Source organism: Motacilla alba, chromosome 5 (genome assembly GCF_015832195.1).
Source record: "Motacilla alba alba isolate MOTALB_02 chromosome 5, Motacilla_alba_V1.0_pri, whole genome shotgun sequence".
Classification (NCBI taxonomy): Eukaryota; Metazoa; Chordata; class Aves; order Passeriformes; family Motacillidae; genus Motacilla; species Motacilla alba.
The window spans coordinates 27,334,757-27,350,176 of NC_052020.1; the positions used below are offsets into that span (position 1 = coordinate 27,334,757).

Sequence of the window (15,420 nt, forward strand, 5' to 3'; positions counted from 1 at the left end):
AATATAAATTTATTTTAACTCCTGTTAAACTTCATGTCTTCCTAGAAGCCCAAACACTACACCGTTGTGCCAGGTTGTGAGCTAAACAGGAAATTAAATAAATTCTCCAAGCAAAACTATTAGATGCAGAAACAATTAAACAGCACAAATATAAAGCTTTTCCAAATTATAGCACTTTGAATTATTTACACAAATGTGCATTTTCACAATACTTCTTGGTCATGATTTCAAGGCACTGAAGAATTAGGCTCTAGGTTATCATCACTCAATTGAATGGAGCAGGAACTGGGTTGAGATTTTATGTAACTTCCTGAAAGCAATTACAAAGCAGAGTTGAAAGCATATGTCAAGTCACACAAGTTTCAGCTTCACCTGCAGTATATAAAGACCACATTCACCACTTACATTATGTGAGATCTTATATGCATGCTTTAAAAGAAAACAATTGCAACTAACTTTCAATTCAGAAATGCTCTTAAAAGAACAAAATGACAATTTCTAACTGAAAAACCCTCTTCAGCATTACTTAGTTGTGCTTCACTCATTGCATTATTCACTTTGAACGTCCACATTTACAAATTCTGTTGTTCTTGTTATACTGTCAGCTCACTTGATCTTTTTTGGTACTTCCAGATTTTCCCCCATAGCACTTCTTGAAGCTTTTCATCTACTCCAGTACAAGAAGATGATAACATCAGGTACAATATGCAGTAGTAGCTGGCATGCTGTTCACAGTGGCATTGAGGGAGCCACTAACTTTGAAGATCTACACACGCCTAACAAGTAGATCTACATAACATCTACATAAGGTTATCCATACAAACAAACCAATCTGTTGTTGGAAGTCATAAATTTGCAAGTGTGATTCCCATGAGTGTCCAGCATCTGCTGCTGGATTTCAGCCAGGAACAGCAGGAGCAGAGCCACCTTTGCAAGAGTGACAGCAGGATGGACATCTCAGAGAACAAGGCTGGAGACAAGGCAGGACTGAGGTGCAGTGTGAAGCAGAGACAAGTGCGGGCATCCCCTCCACACAGCCCAGGCACTGCTGCTGCTGCTGTGATGAGCCTTAGCAGGCCAAGCCAGGTCCCCTGAGGAACTATGAGGAATCTGACCATTCTCCAAGTTTTTTTCTCTTTCCTTGATACCCTTTTTAAAAGCACAGAAGTCTTTCTCACTGGTATTCTACAAGAAAAATAAAAACTACAGATAAAATAAGACAGTGATATGACACAGCACGTTCTTGGCTCTTCAAGGTAAAAGCACAGCAATGCTGGCTCCCATGGATTCTACTACACCTGTGCTTTTTAACATATGGGAGTTGAATGGAGCTCAGCACTCAGTGATGCAGGACTCCTTCACAGAACCACAGAATGGCTGGTGTTGAAAGAGACCACTGGAGGTCATGTGGTCCAACCTTCCTTCTCACATAGGGTTCCCTACAGCACGTTACTCAGGATTGAGTACAGACAGCTTTTGGGTATCTCCAAAAGTGAGAGAGACTCTGAAACCTCTGCGGGCAGCTGTTCCAATGCGCGCTCATCCACATGATAAAGAAGTTCTTCCTCATGTTCAGGTGGAGCTTCCAATGCATCAGTTTCTGCCCATTGCCTCTTGTCCTATTGCTTTGACACCCCAGAGGAGAGCCTGGCTCCACCTTCTTGGTACCCTCCCTTCAGATACTTAAATACATTGATGAGGTCCTCTCTCAGTTATCTCTTCTTGAGGCTGAACAAGCCCAGCTCTCTCAGCCTTTCCTCACAAAAGAGATGCTCCAGTCCCCTCCATCTTCGTAGCTCTTTGCTGGACCTGCTCCAGGAGCTCCATGTCTCTCTTGTACAGAGGAGTCCATAACTGGATACAGCACTCCCGATTTGGCCTCACCAGGGCTGAGGAGTGGGGCAGGATGACCTCCCTGGACCTGCTGGCAGTGCTCTTCCTGATGCAGCACAGGATCCCATTGGCCTTCTTGGTCACAAGGGCACTGCTGGCTCATGAACAGCTTGTCCAGCAGGATCTCCATATCCTTCTCCAGAAAGCTGCCTGCTGCAAACAGAAATGAAACTGCCCACGGTCAAAGTACAGCTTTTTTACCCTACTACAATGTTAACATGCTGCATTTGCAACCCTTTAATTAATGTAATTGTATGTAAAAGTCCACATCTGATTTGCACAGTCCTCTCTTAAAAAACCAAAAAAACCTACATCATTTTTTCCTCACTGTCAGCCCAGTTTACTCCAGATGCAAGCAGGAAGTCAATCCTACAACACTACATAGACTGAAAACAGTTTGCCCTCTGAATCTTTCTCTAAGCACACATTTGTGATGTATCAGCTAGAAGTGAATCCAGCTTAGCCTTATAAAGAAATTTCAGAACACTTAGCTGAGAAGAGAGAAAACAAAGATTTTATGTAGGTTTTTTCTTAAAAAAAAAATAAGCCTCTAGCTTAATTAACACAGCCTCCAGCTAAGAACCTCACCAGTTACTATCTGAGGAGTACTGTCAGCTTCTCCCTCCTCTGGGCAGTTTGCTGTATTATCAGGGCTAACTCATCCCAGCCTGAAGCCACACACCAGCAATCTAAATCCAAACGCATGTCTTCAAAAAAATAAATCATCTTTAAATTTCAAATACCATGTTCAAAGGCGCTGTTTTCCCACAGCTGTTTTTCTGACAATAGCCATGCTTGCAGCAATCTGGACTCCTCAGCACCAAAAGTGATAAAAATTGAAAACCATTTGTGCTAACCATTCTCTCACTCTGCCACACACAAGGACAAAATCAGCAGTCTTTAACTTCTTGTTTACGGATAAGACGGCCTATTAAGCCTTTGAAAAATATTACCAAAAATATGCTAAAAAGAGAGGGTACATTCTCCTCTTGCTGATTTTTTTCCTTTTTATGTTTTATTCTTTATTATAGAACACTTCTGTTTTTCCCCTAAGAAACAGAAGCACACTGGATTAGACAGGCAGCTGCTGACAAAATGCACTGAATCACAGTAAGAGTTCTCTCTCTTGCTCTTATCTGATCAGGCTCCTCACTCTCCCAAAAACCAGAAGCCGCAAAGAGATAAGGCTCCCATATGTCATGAAAGGATGAGTGAACTTTAAGGTGGAATAACCAATTAAAAATATGCTCTGAAAATCAAGATAATTATTTTTTCCAGTTTAACTTTTTAGAGTTTCTCATACAGAACTGTAATTAGAAAATTTCAAAGAAAACCACCTTTACATTTTAATCCATAAATACTGTCAGCATTTAATCTCTGTGTATGTGTAAATTCAATGAAAGCATGTGAACAGTAAATTAAGAGACTCCCCTTAGTGTTCTCAAACACCTTGACTGCTGCCAGAAAAGACCATTGGAAACAAGACTGCTGTAAGAAACCTCTTACAGACACAAATCCACATGTGTTCCATAGAAATGAACACATCTAGAAGTCCTTATGGACTCTGGGTTTTTTACATAATAGAGAAAGAAAGAAGTACATTAGATGAAATCCTGCCAAACTATTTCTTGAAAATATCACCCGGATTTAACAAAATAATACAAGGTCATATGTCAACCCCTATTCTGCATTGTAATAAATAAATTGTAAACTTAATATGCAAAATTTGCATTGCAAAACATTTCTTGCACACATGAGATAAAATAAGATAGTTTGGTTTTTTTTTTTAAATAGAGAAAAACTGAATCACAGAAAGCAGAATCAGCTAAATTAATTCCTATGGAGATATATAACAGGACTGTTCAGCTGAAATATAATTTTGGGTAACAATATGTGAAAATTACCTTTATGCTATGTAATTAATATATTTCAAGGGCAGCTTATAATTGACATGTAGTGTTAATATCAAATCATGAGAGATCTAGTGCTTTAGCACACAATCATAAATTACAATTTCATGTCATTAAAACCTAGGTATTTTTTTTAATTAGTGAAATACAATGAACTTTTCACATGCCTGAGAAATCATCTAACCGCATGTCCTGCTGAACTCATAGTTACCTAATAGGAAAAATCTCTACCTGATCTGCTAGAATATTTAGATCAAACAGGTCATTATTAAGGTGACAGGAGGGAAGAGACAGAAGGAAAAATCATGCTGAATTCAATTAATCTCCATTTATATTAAGTTGATATTTCACATCCATTACATAAATCTCTCTAAAATTGCACTGAGAAGAAATACTTGTCTTCATGTTCTTTTTCTAGTTAATTATTACTTCATCAAACCAGGACTTGGGCATGCCATGCAAGTTGTGTATACTGGAAGGCAACATACAGCCTATCATTAAGCTGATCCTGTTGACCAAGGTGAATACACTAGCCAGTGGATCCCCAGAACCTTACCCAGGATATCCTCTGCTTTTCAGTAGTGTAGCTCAGTCCAAGCACTGCACAATTCACCTCTACTCCTCCCTCAGAAGTAAACCCACACAATTAGTAAAATAACTTTCCAAAGAAGAATGGATACAACGCCCATCTGAATGGACCAAATCCAGAAGACTGGAGCTGAGATCAAAACTCCACCATCTTCACCAGCTCCCTTCTGAGAAATTCTGTAGCTACACATGGCACGTCACCACCATGCCCAGTGGGTCAAGACTCTGCAAGTACATCCTCCCCTGAGCCTAATGAGGATGACATAAGGGCTACACACAAGGAGCCATGCCACAGTCAACAGTGACAGAGCAAAGGTCTGGCACCACCCTGGATACCATGGCACTGCTCCCCTGCAGTGGAGGGGCAGAGAGGGAAGTCTGCTTCAGTGAAGTATAGCTCCCAAAGCACCTAAAAATCCTTCAATCCTTTGTTTTGGACATCAAATTGTAACTGAAGTTACTCTGAAAACAGTTTCCTAGCAGAAGATCATCCCAGACCTTCTGCCCCTCCTTGCAAGTGGTGAGCATTGCAGTACTATCAACAATACTCAGTCTGTTGCTTTTTTTAAGGAACAAAGTATAAACACTCCCAGCAGCTGCACTTTAAGTTGAAATTTTTGCCAAACAAATTCCTCTTTGTTTGTGGGAAAGAAGTTTTGTTCACACTGGGAGAATTCAAGGGCTGTAAAGGATCCCATTCCTCCTCTTTCTATGGTACAAGCTCAGAGGGAGCCCCGTGCTGAAGCACAGGAGCTCAATACTTTTTTCACTCTACAATTGGCAGGATGAAGAATGGGCACACATCTACGCCAGGGAACAAGCCAAGATTCTTTTGCCTCACTCTGAGAGAACAGGATGAGAGGACCCAGTTCCAGGACACCTCCTTTTTCTTCTTTTTAGGGAAATTGGGATCCTGATGAAGGCTGGTATTTCCCATTTCTACTACTCCTACAGACATTTCCTAAAGGTGCAGTGCCCTTCCATAACTAAGTGCTTCTCCTGTGGAAAACTTGCCTCAGAACATCCTACAGGTATGTCTGCATTTCCACACAGTACTAGGGCAGGGAGCAAGCACTGGGCTCCTGATCACCCACAGTGCTTAATTGCTGGTTTGCTCCCAGGTTCTCTTTTGTAGAGCTCCAAACCTAAGCAGACAAACATTTGGCAACACAGTTCTCCACCATCAGCACTTGCTCTCAAGAGTCAGCATGGATCATCTTACACAAGGTTGAGGTTCCTACCTCTTATCCATGTCTGCATCAGTCTCCCAATAGGTTCTGCAACACCCTACAGCTTCCCAACATGTCTCAAGTCCTACAATGCATAACCTCATCCTTCTGGTGGGCTGCAGGACAATCTCACTTTTTTCTTCAATATTATGCTTGAAAATAAAACCATCCAAAATAATCACTGTATCTTCAGGCCACAGAGGTACCAGCTAAGGGCCAGAGGTCTGAGACCCCTCTGGCCAAGAATATGCGGTATGAACACAGCCATCTTTTAGACCTAACTAGCTCTCAGACATGAGTCAATCCAAGTCACTTGGCTTCCTGCAGATACACACAAATTTAAACTCAGCCCCTGAGTAATCTAATCTGGAGATGCCTGTAGGTACTTTTCACCAATCACTTGCTGTTCCAAATCATGTAGATCGGTTAATAAAAAAACATAAATATTAATGGTTTAGTGGTCTAAGCAGAATATTGTTATCCAGGGATCACCAAGGCCTCACACCACCTCCAAACGGGTGCTCTCCATGGTCTTGAGCAATTTTCTCTCCATCAGAGACACGTGAGGTAGTGCTCATGCTGTTACTGTCTAACAGACAACACTCAGGATGGACAGTTCCTGTTGTTCCATTTGTGTGAGCCACTGGTGATCTGCCTCAGTCACCTGGCAGGTGATCAGACTGCTTCTTGATAAGCCACAGAAGCAGATTACTTTCCTCCTCTTTCCCCAGCTTTCCACAAACTTCATTTTGATTTAATATATTTCTAAATCTGCACATATTCTTAGCTATTCTAGAATGCTGAAAATACTGTCTGGATCTGGATGTTACATCCAGAAAACATAAGGGTGGAAGTCAATATAAAGTAATTTTTGGCATCTAAGTTTGACTAGGTCCTGAATTCCCAAGATAACCAGAAGAAAAAATGGAATGGAGAAGGATTGCAGTGAATATTGATATACAAATTGCTGGTTAACAAGGCAATTTTTTCCCTTTATAAGATCAATTGTTAAAATGGGCACTTGCATACTACATTTACTTTTAATGGACCAGAATTATGTTATACCAGGAAGAAACTGCTTCCAATACATCCAACCCTCTTCCAAAGAATTCAGGAAAAAAAAATGCAGTGTTCACCAGTAATCAATCTCCCTTCCAATAAAATAATACTGCTGTGAGTGCAAGGCCTCTTGGAAAGGCTCTGAGCCAACATGCCGTTAACAAGGATAGCTACAAAGAATGTGATAGCAAGTATATGCTGAATATTTTACTAAAACAAGTGTCAGTGCTATATAAATTTAGAAATGCAAAGAGATAGCTATAGCTCAACTTTGAACTTCATGTGAATTGGTGATCCCAAACTACAGCAGTAGTTATTCAGCACTATCAGCCTGCAAGGAGCAGCAGTTACAAAGCTGAAGCTGTATTTTGTTGTTTTGCAACAATGCCAACTTATTGGCCAGAATCATTCCCTGTGGAAAATGGGTAACTGTACTGATAATACAGAGCTTGAAGGTAGACTTCTAATCTATTCTCCAATATAAATCTTCTACTGGATCAGTTAAGGTGTGCTAAGAGCATCCTGTTCTTTGAAGCTGATCCACCAAATACACCATCTCTGAAAGTGCCTTGCCTTTACATACCATAGGAAATACTAATTGCAAGTACAGTAAACTACTTCTGGGGAATGGTCTGCACTTTGTATTTTACATTGTATCCAGTAAGTTGAAAACAACTGAAGAAAATTGATTCAAATATAAAATTGAATGAGAAGATGCACAAAATAATGGATGCTCTAACACAGACTGTTAAGAAAATACTTAAATTAAAAAAAAAACCACAAAAAACCAAAAAACTAAACAAACAAAACATAGGCTTAAGCGCTTTTTAGATTCCAAATTCAGATTTACTCCACCTAAACTCCCTGTTCCCAATAGAGGTTGCTGAAATGAAGTTCCCTTCTAGCAATCTTATGCAAGTTCATAGAAGCAATCCAGCCCTGCATTGATCAGTGACTGCATAATCTCATTTAAAATGCCCCAAAGTGCTGAGAGTTCTTGCTGGCTGTTCAATCTCAAGATGATGGAAAATTGCAAGTACCCTTGCAATCAAATAAACTAGGAAATTTGCTACCCAAAATCACAGGTGTCCTTGAAGCTGCGGCACCATGAAATACCCTTGGTGCAAATGAACACAACTGGTTGTATCCCACCTACTTCAAGGACATGATGCAATATACTGTGATTTCACTGCCCTGCTGTTTATCATAACAGCACACAGCCTTTTCAGATGCAAATCACACACAAATCACTTCAGTAATTGCAATGTAAAAAGCACTTAAGCCACTCCGGAATTAGCTAGCTCAAGTCGGAACACCACACATCCACACAGTTCAGCAAAGCCTACAAATCCCAGTGCTGTGGTTCATTTAACCTGAACTTCACAATGCCATATCTAGACTGCTACAAATACCATTATAAGCTACATACACTATAAATACTAATATACTTGACTACTGCAACTGTTATAGTATAATATTCCTATTAAAGACAGTTAGTTCATTTGAGCTAATGCATGTCTCTGCCAAATTGCTCTTACACTGGTGAATGCTATCTAAAACCAGTTGCTCATCTGTGACACAAGCAATAAGTATTTTTTCTTAACAAAATGATAAATTAAATCACGGTGAAATTAAGTGACTTCCCACATTCACACAACAAATGACAGAGCAATAAATTGGACATCTAAACCCTGACTTTCAAGCCATTAGTTATCATTTGCTCAACACACATCCTCATAGCATAGTAGGCCTGTAGCGTGAGGATCTTTAACTACGCCGTGAACCTTTCGCTGCTGATGCCAGGCCCTATGAGCACAATGAAATACATGAAATATGGTCCTTTACCATCAGATAATGTTTAGTGTGTGACTGAAGATTCCTGCAAAAGTACAGAACTAATTCCTCCTCACTGCCTCATGGTGCCCACCACCCCTGGGCAGGCAAAGGGCAGTATCTGTGCTGCTGAGTCTAGGAATACACAGCTGTTTCCAGCATGACAATGCAGAGCTCCTGGGATGTCAGAGTGTCAGAACCTTATTGCTCACTGAAATTTTAATCTTCTTCTCTTTCCTTCTCTCCACGTTCTTTGCCACCCGCTGCAGAGATGTTAAAAAAATAGTATGAGATCTGATGCAACATAAGTGGGTAGCAGCAGTCTCTCTTGACTCCAGAATCTTTCTAGAGCCTGACAACCAACAAGAAAAACACAAATTAGCTCCTCTTTCTTTCTCCTCTTCATAGATAGAGCACAACAACAGAAATTATCTCATTCCTCAGTCACCACAATATGCTGGAAACACTAACTGAAATCTTGGAAATGCCTTTTCATGGTGAAACTTATATAGATTAAGGAAACACTGTGGATACACTAACACTACTATCATCCTTAACACTAATATCATCCTGTATAATCTTTAAATGCCACTATATTGAGGGAAAGTTGCAATCAAGCCATTTAGAACTTTCCATTATAGATCTATTATTATCTTTTCCAAGATATAAAGATACACCAAATTTTTCAAAGTACTCTAGCCACCTCTAAACCCCCATAAATCCACCACCACCAAAATGCAAGCATTGCTCTCACAATCACCAGACAGAAAGTTAAAAGATGAATGAAAGCAGAAATTTTAGGAAAAAATAGATTTAGACATGTAGGACCATAATAATTCAGTTCAGAATATGAACACGTGCAACTATATGTAAGTGCTCAAAGATGCCAAGAGGAAATTTTGTAGCTGAGGAAGTCAGATGTGTAACTCCACAGGAATAAAGTGACTGACCAGATGCTTCTGAATAAAACCACCATCATCACCTACAGTTCCTGAAATGTGCTTGGCCAGCACAGCTCTGGTCAGCTTGTCTCATGCAGATCAAGCTGTAAATGAACAGGGTTAAATGTCCTATTAAACCTTCAGTAATAGCACAGGGCCACCATGCTGCTTGGTAACTTCACAAGGCAGAGTGCTATCTTACACTGCAGTGGGGACAGCAGTTCAAAGTCTGAATTGAAGAAACACCCCTCCAAATCATCAACATCATTTTCTTATTCTACCCAGGTTTTCTTTGTAATTAGAATGCCACGGTATGAATTGACAAAAATAATAATGCAGCCATGAAGATGTTGAAAAGAGTGTCAGGAGGAAACAGGAGCACTTCAGTTCTGACAATTAAGTGCAATATTTGTTACTGTAATAGCGCAGGGCTGCTCAGTGAAGTGGACCTGTTTGTTCCTACAATATCTTCTCTAGAGAGCCAAGGTGTGCTTCCAGAAACCGAAGCTCCAGGTAACGAGCACAAACAATAAAATAACCCATCATAAGGGCAAAACTGTACTCTTGTAACATTGGGCACAGGAAGAGCAGTTTGCCCTTGTTCTGCTGCCACTGTTCAACTGGACTGTTTGATTTAGATATCAAAGGTACACCCAGCCAAAGCCCCTGCGTTAATTACCCCTCATTCTTGAAAAGCTGAAGACTCATATCGTAATTGAGGAAAGAAAAAAATCCTCACCCCATAACACCTTTGTATTTCTGTTAGGAAGCCTGAGCCACGGCACTGCAAGATCCCGAAGTTTCACCACAGACTAACACAGCATCCCAACACACCACGTTAAAACGACACACTGCAGCTATTTTCTCTTCCTGCTACTCCACATATATTAGCTTCTTCTCTTCCCTGCCATCTGTTAGTTTGCTGCAGTCTGCTGGGACAGGACTGCCCTCTTCTTTTTCTCCCCTCCTTGCCTGCTCAGATGGACTACAACAAAGCCAGGCATTTCCTGTCCATACATTCGGTTTTCCTCAGCTGCCTCAGAAGCATTACCAAATGCAGAGTTACTGCCACGAATGAAAAATGCTCTGCCCACCTCTGCCGTACCAGTGTACTCACCAGAATTACATGCTAGACACTGAAACACCTTGTTAAGTGGTAGGCAAGGAGGTAACTGCTGCTTTAAGAGGACACACCTTTTCTTCTTACCTGCGGGCATCATTGATTAAAACAGGTATCTGTACTACCCAGAGGAACTATCAGAGAGAAACCAAGGTAAGCGGCATTGACAATTACTCTATGCAGCAACCTGCTGTAACTTTTCTTAGGAGAGAAGGTTAGTGAGGAAAAAAACCCCAAAAAATCAGGTGAACAGCAATCTTCTACTACCATAAACTTCAGTGTAAGATGTGTAGCAAATCACTGTTTTTCCTTCTAAAACAGTTAAGAATGGAAAAAAGAACAGCTTTCTAATCCATCACACTTGTAGCCAGTTAGGAAGGAAATTTGAATGTTTGTCATCAATTCTTCTATCAGTCAGGTCATTAGAAAAAGGAACAGCTCATCTAAAAATAAAGTCAATATTGGCTGAGTCTAAACAGCTTCTTCAGCATTTCACACACATATTCAAGCAATGAACACTACTATTCTGTGCTTGTAACAATATGCCCCCAAGCCAATAACTGCTCCTCAACATATGACCTCTTTTAAAAGCAGATTTGCAAGGAAGTATAGTGAAAGGGTTCCAAATCAGCTGATGAGAAAGTATTATAGATCATAACCCCACAGTAAACAATTCCTAGTTCTTCTGATCCGCAAGATTAGAATAAATCTGGCATTACAAAAAAATTAAAAATAAAAAAGGAAACTATATCAAATATACTTCTATTAAAAATAAAAATAAATCCCACACTAACAGTTCACAAAGCACTTCCTCCAGAAACAAAGAAGAAAAGTAGCTTTTTCTGTGATGGGAAACCACCAATATCTGCTGCAACACGCCAACACAAAGGTGAGTTTTACAGTATGAATTTATTGATCAAAGACAGATTTTCCTGCTTTCCAATCCCTATACACTACCAGTCAGCAAATATAACTCAATCAAGAGCAAATTATGCATATCTTTGATTTCAGGGAAGCATCATGTAGCACACAGGCTACAGCTGGGATGCAGTTCAGTCACGTACAGGTCAGCTGAAGGAAGCCCCGACTTACCTAGGCCGTCCCTGCGAGGGCAGCTCCGGTGCAGACGGGACGCCAAGCCCAGAGCCACAGGCGTAGTCAGCTCCTCGGAGCAACAGCCCTGCTGCTATTACGTCTGCAGCGTACAAGCGGCAGCGTGCTGTTATTTATACAAAAACTAGCATCTTCCTCAGGAAAAAAAAAAACCACTTGAAGCTTCTTACTGGCCCTGCAACACACTCCTATACTTATGCCACCACATCTAGTGACTAAGAAGATGCTTTCAGTGTCACAGGAGATTAAGATTCTGGGAGGAGAGTGCCTGGCAGCTTTACTCTCACACACCAATCTGTCTTCACGCAAACGCACTTTGTCGGCGGATGGAAGTGTATTATTGCAATACGCTACCGAAGCGAAACAGTTTCCAAGTTTTCCCACAGGGCATCAGCTCCCCCTTCAAGCTGCACCCCAGCGCTTGCTCCCCCTTGCCTTTCCCCGAAAAGACCTGCGGTTTCTGGGCACCACAACTTGTCCTGTGTCCCCACCGAGCTCCGGCTCCCCGTGCGCTGCCCTCCCACCTGCCGGGACGCCGCGTCCCCTGAGCCGCGCCCCGCGGGGCGGGGGCACCCCCGCACGGCCGGGACAGCGCCCACGCACCGCCTGCGCCGGGGCCCGAGGCCGGGCCCCCTTCCTCCGGACCCCGCGGGAGGGCGAACCGCAGCCGCGGGCTCTCGGGGGTCCGCTCGGCCCGGGCAGGGCACGGCCTCCCCCCGGCCGGGCACCACAGACACAGGCACGCACGTAACACACACCTTGCACCTGCCCGCTACTACCGACCGGCAGCGAACTCCCACCCCGCGGGCTCGGGAATCCCGCTGCCAGTGAGTGACACAGTGTCACTCGGCACAGCCGAGTGACAGCCACTCGCCACACAGATGCGGATAAGGAGGAAAAAGACGGCGAGAGAGAGCAGCCCACTTCCATTACCTTAGCAATCGCGTCGCCGCCGTCCCCTGACGCCCCTTCGCCTCTCCTCAGAGACGGGGAAGCGCCCGCAGCATGGCGTGAGCCTACGGGCGGGGCCGGCGGGCAGCCCGGGGCTCCTCTGTGCGCCTCTTCCAAAAACCTCCCGTTCTCCTCAGCGCCCCTCCTGCTGCGGCGAGAACGGCGGCCGGGGCGAATCTGCCGCGACCAGAGCGCCGCGGGCACACCGCGCCCCGCCCGGCCCGGCCCCTCGCTGCCGCCCCCCGACCCTCCACCGGGCCCGCGCCGGGCGGGCGGGGGCGGGGACGGCCCCAGCTCCGGCCCCAGCCCCAGCCCCGGCCCCGGCCCCGCCGCCGCAGCGCCCGCTGCGGGCGGCCCGGGCGCGCCGCCCCCGCCCGGCCCCGGCGCCCCTTTCCCCCGGTGCCGAGCCGGCTGCCCTTTGGCGGCGACGCGGGGGAACTTCAGCTCCCGTGTCCCGCCACACCGGCCGCTGCTGGAGCACTCGGCCCAGCCCTGAATAAAGGCATGGAGCCGAAGTATCTCTCTTGCAATCTTGTTTATGTGTTGAGTCGAAAAATTAAAGTGTTTGGCTGAAGTCCTCCATCTGAAACCGGGAAAGCCTCATCTTTTGGTCACCTTCCTCCAGCAGCCAGGATTCCCAAAATAACACCTGGGCTCTGCACACCATCCTCGATCTTAACAGGCACCACAACTCCGACCAAACAGCTTGGAGACCCAGCTCTTTTACACGGGCCTGTCCCATGGGCAAAAGACATTGCTGTTGGTTAGGATGAATTTCCACACATTAACTTCGTGGGCAAAGTAGCTTACATACTTCTTAGGGCTATTATCCACAGATTTCTCTGTTGGATGAGATTTTTATTCCTTTTTCTCCAGACGGCAAGTTAAGCCCACCTTGCCCCAGGCTGACCCTCAGGTCTGAGAGCCCTGTGCTGGGATGCACTAGGGCAGGCCATTGACAGGAGGTAGCCACACCCATCTCCGTGCCGGAGTTTGTGAATTTCCAAGGTTTGGTTCCCATGCATCAGACTCACTGCTGTTGAAATTCTTCACAATGAGGTTGTCAGCTGCACAGAGGAAAGGCTCCTTTACCCACCCGTGTAGCCTGCCTTAAAAACCCATGTATGGTGTCTCTGTTCCCTCAATTTCCTAACATCCTGGATCTTACCAAAACCACGTTTACATTTCATAAGCCTGCTGACTGACACCAGAAGCTATCATGTGCAGGAATGTCCTGTTATTTTATGCTGTAGTCTGCCCAGCACAATTTCTGGTGATATCTGGTGCACTAAACCGCTGCAGTAATTCAAATATTAAAAAATTAACAAAAAAATATTTCTGGTTCAACTGTGCATGACTTCCAGTTTTACTGGATCCATATGTCCATCTTTACCAATACTGGCTTCTCCTTCCTTAGTCTTGCAAATGCCAGTTTCCAGCTTGCAGAGTTTACATGCTTCTTCAAAAAGGTCCTTCATCAGCACAGACTATACATTTATTTCCCTGTCACAATCAAAATTGCATCTTAGTGGCAAAATTCTGCAGTTATGCCTCACACAAGCTCATTGACCCTTACTAGACTTTACAAGGTGTTGATTCAATTGATTTGTTTCAGATTTCAGCTGTGGGCATTTAAAAGCTTCTGTAGCAGGTTAAAACATTTTGATACTGGTTGTTTCATTCGAAGAAAATATACCTCTCAAACATCACAGCATGTTTTTGGGATACTTTTTTGAAATAAAATTAATCTAAGAAATATTTCCCATTATATCAAGTTTGAATTTAAACTAAGTTTCATTCCCTTTGGATTAAACCAAGCATATTATATATTATTTGCCACACAAAGCTCTCTGGCAAAGGGAGGAAAGAGAGAATGGCAAACTACGAAATAAAGATTTCTTTTTTTAGAGATTTTCTCAGCAAAGCATTTTAAATCACTAGTTACATTGAGTTATGCAGGGGCATGACTACATGTAATAATCAACGATGAAGTATTTCAGTGTCTTATATCAGGTCTGTTCGGGAATAAGTGTTTCAAGACTACTCTTCACAGTCTTTGTTCTCACAGCTCCCTCAAAGGAGTGTGCATGCAGTAGCCAACAAATCTAAGTGCTTGAATGTATCAGGTTAACTCAGACTAAAAGGCAAGTTCTACAGAAATGCTGTTTTCATAGTAGAAGATAGATAAAAAATATTTCCTATGTGTATTAACATTATAATTCAAACAAATTACCAATATGTTTTCTGGAAGTATATACAGCCTGAGTATCACCATGCTCCAGCAGCCCATGATGTTGAGAAAGGAAGCTGAATGGAAACATTAAAGCAAAAGTGACATCTCTGCTTGTTTTAATCATGCTCAGCAGAAGAAATTGTAACCAAAAAGTACAAATAAAAGGAATGGTAAATAATAAATAAATACAATTTAAATGGTATTTCAAGTTTGGATAATATTCCATGCCCTATTTCTCCATTTTATACTATAAATAAATGAATCTTTGTCTAGTGGCTTCTCTCAAGTAACAATGATTCTTTGGTCCCTTGAAATAATAAATGATAGGAAGCAAAATGGCATAGCAACATTTTTTACTTTCATGCATTAACTACTAAAATAAATTATACATAATTAAAACCTGATAAAACTGAGCCAGCTTTGTATTTACATTGATCCTTATGCTGAAAACAATGTAGTCAGACTTGGTTCATCACAGCAACCGTTTCTTAGTTTAGCCTCTTTCCCAGCGGGAGAGTCCAGCAGTTTGATGAGCATGATTAGAGATGCA

General features: G+C 42.7%; 1 protein-coding gene across 4 annotated transcripts in view; it reads right to left on the reverse strand.

Annotated features, from left to right (window-relative positions):
- The window catches only part of RGS6 (regulator of G protein signaling 6), a 257,978-nt gene extending 245,024 nt beyond the window's left edge, over window positions 1-12,954 (reverse strand). For 2 of the 4 annotated variants that reach the window (XM_038136984.1, XM_038136987.1), the window contains exon 1: window positions 12,620-12,752. The gene's annotated coding sequence lies outside the window, so the exon portion shown is untranslated. Of the gene's footprint in view, window positions 1-11,665; window positions 11,807-12,619 lie in introns of those variants that run through there. The other 2 variants (XM_038136985.1, XM_038136983.1) reach the window with 2 other exon arrangements.
- Between the last annotated feature and the right edge of the window lie 2,466 nt (window positions 12,955-15,420).